Source organism: Lipotes vexillifer, unplaced genomic scaffold (genome assembly GCF_000442215.2).
Source record: "Lipotes vexillifer unplaced genomic scaffold, Lipotes_vexillifer_v1.1 scaffold2995, whole genome shotgun sequence".
Taxonomy (NCBI): Eukaryota; Metazoa; Chordata; class Mammalia; order Artiodactyla; family Lipotidae; genus Lipotes; species Lipotes vexillifer.
The window spans coordinates 11593-20745 of record NW_006797062.1 but is presented as its reverse complement, the minus strand read 5'-3'; the positions used below and the strand labels follow the sequence as shown (position 1 = coordinate 20745).

General features: G+C 41.5%; 1 non-coding gene across 1 annotated transcript; it reads left to right on the top strand.

The window, feature by feature from the left end:
• The first annotated feature begins 8192 nt into the window (after positions 1-8192).
• TRNAE-UUC (transfer RNA glutamic acid (anticodon UUC)) lies at positions 8193-8265 on the top strand. The gene has a single exon. It is a non-coding gene; the product is annotated as a tRNA-Glu (tRNA).
• Positions 8266-9153: the final 888 nt, after the last annotated feature.

The following is a 9153-nucleotide window of genomic DNA, read 5'->3' as shown; positions in this document are numbered from 1 at the left end:
ACCTTTCAATTCTATTCTTTACTAAACCACTGAAGGATTATTTACAATTCATAAGTGACCATGTCATTGCCTGGCTTAATTCCATTCAACAATGGTAACAAATAATTGATGGGGGTGGGCAGAGACTCAATAGGGCTGGTAGAAATGTTCCAGGATTCTCAAAGCCTCAAACTGGCACTGTTACTTCCACCAACATCCTTCTAGCCAAAGAAAGTTATGTGGTTAAACCCAGCATTAACTGCAAAGGAAAAAGAACTCTCCCGCTGACTAAATGAGTCTGATTAGAAGCCACCCTAGAAGATGCTCTATACCAATCTAGGTGCTACCACTTCAAAAGTACCTTGACCAGGCATAGCAATACCCTAAGGATGAATTTCCCAAGCTGACTTCAGTTCTTCTGTAGTTGGATTACTGAATGGCAGAGCAGGGTAACCCCAGCAAAGAGGCTGAAGTGGAATGTGGACTCAGCTGTCAAGCTGGAGAACAGGCAGGAGGCTGGGGGGTCTGCAGTCAGTAGGGGACCAAGTAAGTCAAGACATCCATAACATGCCACTGTGAATACTGTATAAGCCAAGGAAGTCATTTGCATATGGATTCAGCATCAGATTCCAGGAGAATATACAACAGTCAGACGCTGTCAGCTTAAAGACTATCAGATACAGGCTGCAACGCAAGAAGAGTCAGACCAGGTACTTCTTCCCTCAATGTGTCAAGTAGATACAAGTTCCCACCCTCCAAACCTGTGTAGCACCTTAGGGAGGGAAACTTGAAGAGGTTAACGAAAAGATGGAGTGATTTGAGCCAAACAAAAAAGTCTATTTCCTAAATGGACCATTTCCACAAGGAAGGATAAGTGTATATTCTTATTGTACAGGTAAGAATCACACTGTGATGAAGTATTAAAATATCAATTGTTCAAAGATTACAGGTACCCACAAATCACGGATGCCCTTGCCTGTATCGTACCTACCACCATAATGCTTATACCTGGGGACTGCAGCAACAGAGCCTGTGATGAAAGCAACATATTGCCTGTTAGATGCCATATTGCCTGCACATGCCCCACAGGGCACTGAGGGAGCCAGTGAGAGCTCTCTGGGGGTAGGCAAGGTTCACCAAGATCTGATCCTGGCAGCATTTGCAGCCACGGCTCTCTCCTGTCCCTGCCTACACAGGTGAGGGGTTACTTTCCCACAAGTCATACTATTTCTTACCTTTTTGCTTTTGGTTATAGTTGGATGGCCTCACTATCCCCTCCCACACCCAACATGTATACTTATTTTTGCCTAAAGTTTATGCATCCTTTAGGGTTCATATCTTCCAGGGAGAATCCCAACCGTCAGAAAGGGTTAGGTGTTCTCCCTTTCTGTGTTGCCATAGAAACACAAACAGATATGCTTCCATAAGCAGATTTCTGCCACCTTCCTCCTAGGTTGGTTAGGTGTTCTCCCTTTCTGTGTTGCCATAGAAACACAAACAGATATGCTTCCATAAGCAGATTTCTGCCACCTTCCTCCTAGGTTATTTTCAAATAATGTGTGTGTGTGAGTGTATGTGTGTGTGTGTGTTTGTGTGTGTGTGTGTGTGTTTGTCCCAAATAGTCTGAGATCATTGAGGACAGGGGCTATTTTTATGTATTTATTTTTGGCATATAATGTCACCCAATAAGTATTACCAAATGAACTATCTCAGACTGCAATATTGCTTCTGAACATAGTTTTACAACATCAGGCTTGGAAGGAATAACACAGGTAATACAGTCTAAGCTCCTCTTTCTGTAGGTGAACAATGTGCGGCCAGAGGACTAACTTAACCAAGGTCACACAAATAAATAGGATTGAGCTCTTGGATGGTGACAACTGAATAGCTACAAACTTCTTATTAAACACTTACCATGTATCTCCAATTGGCTAGAGATGTGCAAATTTCTGTTTAATCTGAACTATAGTTCAACAAGAATGATATTATCATCTCTGTTCGACTGTCAAGGAAACTGATACTCAAGTAAGTTAAATGACTTTCTCAGTGGTACATGTCTGAAGCCAGGGTTCAAAACCACTTCTATGGAATCTGGTATACTTTTCCCTTTACTTACGCTCTCCCAGCACCTATTTTAAACCTGCCTTCCTCTCTCCCTTGTAAGAAGTGAAAATAATAATAACCAATAACATTTAATGCATGTCTACTATGCTTAAGCAATGTGCTAATCACTTCATATGCACGATCTCATTGAATCCTGTGAGGTGGATATTAGAATTATCCTCCTATAACCTGTATGCAAACCTATAGAAGAGCTTAACTAATTTGTATAACATCTCACATTTACACGAAAAACACTACATTTTAGTAGGATACATTGTATCCTCTTAACCTGGAATTAGCCTGAAGTTCTGCCAGTTCCTAAAAAACTTTTATTTGCCCTCTTATTGCTGATCCCTTGGCAGCATCCCTTGGTCATAACAGCATCCTGCCTATTTTCCTAATAAAAAATGCTACAGGGTCATTTGAATTATACTACACGATGCTCAGATGCCATCCTACCCAATGATATATAAACTACATCCCTAGAAACTTCTAATGGGTAAAATGATGACTGGATTGTCAGAAACCACCTCCACTGTGTCAGAAGTGATGAAAATACTGAGGATGCCGTGAGAAAGCCCAGTGACACGGTGTCTTCTTTCCCTGAACCCAACAGGACTGTAACATTTCGTTGAGAAGGAGAAGGCTGATTGCTTACTTTGTAGAGAACGCAGGAGGAGGCAAGACACACCTACCACACCTGTTGAAAAGGAAGCTTCACAACGGTAACCACGGCTACCTTAACATTTTCCTACAGAAAAAAAAGTCATACAGAGAGACAGCAGCTGGGTTGAGTGACAAAGATGGGATGAAAGGGATGTGTGCTGGGAGCAAAGTCCACGTGGCCTGCAGACCCACCAACTCCTTCTTAATGAGTGTTCCATCCTAAATGATGACCACACAGAGAGATGAAATTGAGCCACAGTGGCTGGAAAGTAAGTTACTAGGCCTGTTGGTTTGCCTGCCATCAACCACAGCTGAATCAGCTGCTGAGGAAGCGAAGGAGGAAATCGTGGACAGCAAATGTCATACTCTTTTTTGATAATATTGTTATTAATAATGAACTACCTTTTAAAAAACAAAAAATCTTACAATGGGTCAGGAACTTTACATACATTGATTCATTTAATGCTTATAACTGCACCATGAGGTAGGGTTGATTATCTTCTTTCACCTCATGAGTTAGTAATTAAAACTGATTCTAGGGCTTCCCTGGTGGCGCAATGGTTGGGAGTCTGCCTGCCGATGCAGGGGACGTGGGTTCGTGCCCCGGTCTGGGAAGATCCCACATGCCGTGGAGCGGTTGGGCCTGTGGGCCATGGCCGCTAAGCCTGAGCGTCTGGAGCCTGTGCTCTGCAGCGGGAGAGGCCACAGTGGTGAGAGGCCTGCGTACCGCAAAAACAACAACAACAACAACAAAAAACTGATTCTAGCTAATTTCAGTCTAAAAAGACACTTATGGAAATACTACATATTAACGCACAGAACTGAAGGTAAAGCTGGGTGATCAGGTCTTTGGGAGGCTAGTTCATCAGTCAAGGATTCATCAGCAGTCTCTTCTGCATCCTTCCTGTCACTGAAATGACTCAGTTTAATCTATTTTCCTGATCTGTTTCTGTGCTTAAGGCTCAAGATTCCCAGAGTATGAGTCTTAATGGCTTAGCCTGGATTCCGTGCCCACCTTGGAATAAGCAGAGCTGTGGACAACCTTCCCAAGACCTCCTATAATAGTGAGGCGTAGTTACCCCTCAGAAGCAGGGAAACAATTACCCAAACAATAAAGAGCAAATGACAGAAGAGAAACACAAGAAGACATGTCCACTATGCCAAAATAAGACTTGTCTCAGGTAAAGAAACTGAAACATAAGCATTGTTTCATTTGGTTAATGTCACACAGGTTGTAGGCAGCTGGGACAGGAATTAAACTCACCTCTGATTTTAAAAATAACTGTGCTTAATCTGTAAATATACAGCTTTTCCCATATACAGGCTGCATCCACATCTTTATTACTTTGTGGCAGCCTGTATTTTCTAAAGATGGCTCTGTGTGTGTGTGTGTGTTTCACCCCACATGTTCTTTCTACAGTGTGACTGACACTCCTCCAACCAAGAGGCAGGGTATATGTTCCCTTCCCTTGAATTTGCTCAGGGCCTTGTTACTGCCCTGACCAAGAGACTGTGATAGAAATGATGCTATGTGACTGTTGATGGCAGGCCACATTGTGGAGAGAGCCTCTTTGTGACCCCTCTCTGTTTCTCTGTCTCTGTCTGTCTCTGTTTCTCTTCTCTCTCTTTCCATTGTTCTCTCTCCTTCCCCTCTTCTCCCTCTCTCTCTCTGCCTGTCTCTGTTTCTGTCTCTTTCTCTCTTCCTTTTTCTCTTTGTCTTTCTCTGTCCCTTTTTCTCTCTCGTTCTCCATCCTTCCCTCTTCTAGGTGTGCTTGCCCGCACAGTCCAGCCACCACAATATCATGAGGAATCCAGGATACGTGGAGAGGTCACGTGTGAGCATTTCGGTTGAGTTCATCCAGGACCACTGGATGCGTGAGTTGAGTGAGCCCTCAGCTGATGCTGAGTGGAGCAGAGATGAGTCACATCCACTGAGTCTGGCCCAAAGCAAGGATTCTTCAGCAAAACAAATGTTGTCATTGTTTTAAGCCCTTGAGTTTTGAGGTGATGTTATTCACCGGTAGGAACTAGAACACATTTGCCAGCTAGAAGAGTGGTGCTGCCATAACAAATGAACACTGGAGTGGCTTCATGACAAGGCAGTAAGAGGAAGTGAGGTGTTGTGAAGAGGCTGTTAGCAGGCCATGTTTAAGTTGGCTGTCAGTGAGGGTTTAGGAGTGAGACATTCAAATAAAATGAAGAAACTAATATTGGAAGATAGGGAAAAGGGGACCCTTGTTAGTCACAGAAAATATCTGCATTGCCTGTGTTAATGTAGAAAATGGAAAATGCACTTAATAAGCTGGATACTCCAGCTATGGAGATTTCCAGGCAGATTGCTGCAGATGCCACCTACTTCTACCTACTGCCTATAGTAAAATGTGAAAGGGCAGAGATAAGCTTAAGAAAAGTATGTTAAATATAAATAAACTAGAAATTTTTGAGTCCACAAATAACAAACTATTTCTCATTTTCAGCCTGCTTAGATGGAAAACAATGCTAAAACTAAGAAATGGCTTCTGTGCAAAGATAAATCCAAGACACAGGCAGAAAAAAAAGGTCTAAAGATGAAGCTAAGAATGCAATTACGAAATCCTTTACTAAAACCTCAGAAGGATTTAATAAGGTGCCCAAAATAAACAAGGACCTTGAAAACATGCCTTTCAGATTCTCCTCATTAAACAAAGGACTTCTAAGGATCAGAAAGGTGTGTTCCCACAGCAGTCTTAGAGGAAACTCAAGTTAGAATAGTGCTTATTTTGATGAGATTTGTAAGGGTGTTTTGTTTTGTTTTGTTTACTAATAGAGTGTACCTAATGCAATTCACAGGAGGTTCAGAGAATTTTAATGAGAATGGCATTTGCAAAAACACTACCAGTTAGGACTAAAAGTGACAGAGACAGTACAAAACAAAAAGATAATTAGGAGCAACTAAACTACTATAGGCAGAAAGCAGTCCAAGTAAAATATTAATCCACAAGTGCCAGACATTTCTTATGTAAAGGGAGAGACACTCACTGTGAGAAATCAAGAGCCTTCGAGGAGAACCCAAGAGCCATGTAAAATTGTTTCTAGATGATAGGATTATATGTTAATCACAGAACTACCAATACATCCTAGCTAGATTTCAGAATTACTATGGACCACTCCTGTCTTCCTTCTATTTTTCCCCTTTTTGAATGGGAGGACCTACAGCTATTATCCTTTGCAGATCCCACCATTTTACACTTGGCTTATAGGGGGTGGATGGTAAATTCTCTCTTTAGGTCACAGATATAAAGAACAAAAGAAACTGTACTCAAATAGTTATGAGGAGAGGTACACCTAAGGTACCTCTTCCACATCTGAACCTGATTTAGACAACACTACCTTGGACTCTGAGCTCAAGCCTGATGCCAAAACGGAAGAGGCTTTGGAGTCCTGGCAGAAATGAAAAGTGCATTTGGAATGAGGGAGGGATGTGAAGCTTTGTGGCCAGAGGCAGAATGGGCAGGTTGTAGTTTCCAAAGATCCAAAGATGGTTGTATCACCTTCCATATGCTCTTTCTACACTGTGACTGGAAGTTCTCCCACTGAAAGGTGGGGTCAGATTTTCCTCTCCTTGAATCAGGGTCTTGTGAAGGCTTACGATCAATAGAGTATGCTATATGTGACAGCATGTGACTTCTGAGGCTAGGTCATAAAGAAGATAGAGACTCTTGTTCTTTCACCCTGACCCCTCCATTGGAGCCCAGCCATTCTGTTAAGTGGAAGTCTTGGACCTACTTATTGACAATCCCAGCTAAAGTTTCAGCCAAGAGCCAGTATCACCACCAGATGTGTGAATGAGCTTGCCTTCAGATGATTCCAGCCCCCAACCTTTGATTCACCCAAGTTCATGCTGAGTGGAGCAGACACACACTCTCAAGGCTGGGTGCTTCCAGAACTGCACACCCATGAGCAAAATAAATTTTGTTAATATGTAGCTATAGTAAAATAGGAATTCTGTTCATTAGCATTACCTCACTTTATCCGAAGTGAATATTCATCACAACACAGAAAGTAGATATGCCATAGTTAAAGGGTTCTCAAAACATCATCTTATTAATGCCCTAAAATTACTTGATTCCAGACTTTGTTCCCTTTGGTCATACATAGAATTAATTGTTCCTCCCTTTCCCATAATCTTTTATGTACTGTTATTATATCACCAATCACCTTGTATCTTACTTGGTATTTATAGTTCTGTTTATTCCCACTTGATTGCACTCTTCAAGGATAACAGCTTAGTTTTTAGTTCTATGCCCATCATCAAACATAACACTTAGCACATATTAAGTGCACAGATTGTTGAGTCACTTACCAAATGCTGGTAGGCCTAAAACCAAAATCTCTTAACCAGAGCAGAAGGTCTAAAAAGCAAAGTGCTGAAAAAAATATGCTAAAGAGTGAGACATATGTGGGTCAAATCCCGGTTTTGCATCATGGCAGCTGTGTGGCCTCAAGGAATTAACTTCAGCCCTCTAAGCCTCAGTTTACTCATCTGTTAAATGGGGTTACTGATAATACTTACATCTGATAAATCGAGTATGAGAATAATATGAGGCAAGGCATTTACAGTTCTGTGTAAATTGATTGAGTCCTATCAAAGAAAGAATATAAGTAGCGTATCAATATCCATATGAAAGCAATTTGTGAGTCCCATAGATTCTGTGGGTTTAATAATAGAGTTATTGAGAAAATTAAATGATCTGGTATATATAAATCTGCATAGCACAATATTGTAAGAACTCTATAAGTATTAGTTATCAACATCCTTATTTCTACATGTGGCATATACTGATACTTGCCTATCTAATCTTCATTCTTGCCTTCTTTCTCAATAATAGAATCCTAAATTTGCTTGTGGAGAAAATGTGCTCATAAAAAGGACATGTTCCAGACTCCCTACTGTTAATGGTGGCCATTGTGATTCAGTTCTCTGCAATGCTGATGACACCTGGGCATTTGTTTGAAAACTAAGATAACCTAATATTGATATTTTGTTTGGGAAAGCAATGTATCAAGCCAAAAGTGTATACTATCAGTCTTACTTATAGTTAAGTGTATCTATGAAATACAATTCTGTCAATTAGAACACATCACATTTCTCCTGGGTATTTGAGATAAATTTGGCCTTTGTAACATGGGCACCCCCTTTTTCCTATTATATATCAAGACTGTCTCTACTCAAAACGTATCAAAGCTTGGGCTACTCAGGCAGCAGACTCTGAAACAGAGATTAACATGCAGAAATATTGTTAGGAGTTCTCATAGGCTCCAAATGTGTAGAAGGAAGGGAAGGAAGCAGGATTAGGAAAAGGAGGAAGAGTAGCTGCAAAGGGATGTCAACAGAAGAATCAGACAAAGCTACAAGGAGCTCTGAAGACTAGATGACCCTTCAGAATCATTCCATGTTGGAGAATTCCCTGGTGGTCCAGTGGTTAGGACTCTGTGCTTTCACTGCTGAAGGCCCAGGTTCAATCCCTGGTCAGGGAACTAAGATCCCACAAGCCACGGCCAACAACAACAACAAAAATGTTGCACAAAAGGGCTGAGCTCTGTGTCAATGGTTATTGGATGAGTACCACCTCAGAGAGTGGGCATGACTTTGAGCTGAAACAGCTCCTGAAGGGGACTGCCAGCTGACAGCTGTAGGTCTGCTGCACTCCAGTCCTCCCATCCTGAAGGGGGAACTAAGCAGAGCATACAACATTCACAACAACTGAAATATGAGGCTGGAGTTGCAGCAGCCATCTTGAGAGGTTGATCAAAGAAAAGCAGATGAAAACCACAAGTTAAGCAGAAAGACAGAAGGATCTTGGGACACTGATAATACTGTGGAGTTATTGTACCAATCCTAGACTGACTTTCTCTAGACTTAGTATTATGTCCTAAAAATAACTTCCTATTTGCTTAAACTACTATATATGTAAGCTTGATATACTGTTATCATTTGCCAAAAATGCAGGCATAATAATCCAAATAAAAATTATGGATATACTTTCCATTATTCTAATATCCATCCTATATCTTTCCCCTTGTAGGCAATAGTTTATTATTATTATTATTATTCCTCAGGGAAGTCTACCATAATTCACAGCCCTCAAAGATCTCTTCCCATTGTGACTGCCAGGCAGCACTCATGGTGTGCGTGGTTCATTTAAAAAAAACAGTGCAGAGCCTCCGGGAAGATGGCGGAAGAGTAAAACGCAGAGATCACCTTCCTCCCCACAGATACACCAGAAATACATCTACACGTGGAACAACTCCTACAGAACACCTACTGAACGCTGGCAGGAGACCTCAGACCTCCCAAAAGGCAAGAAACCCCCCACACGTACTGGTAGGGCAAGAGAAAAAAGAATAAACAGAGACAAAAGGATA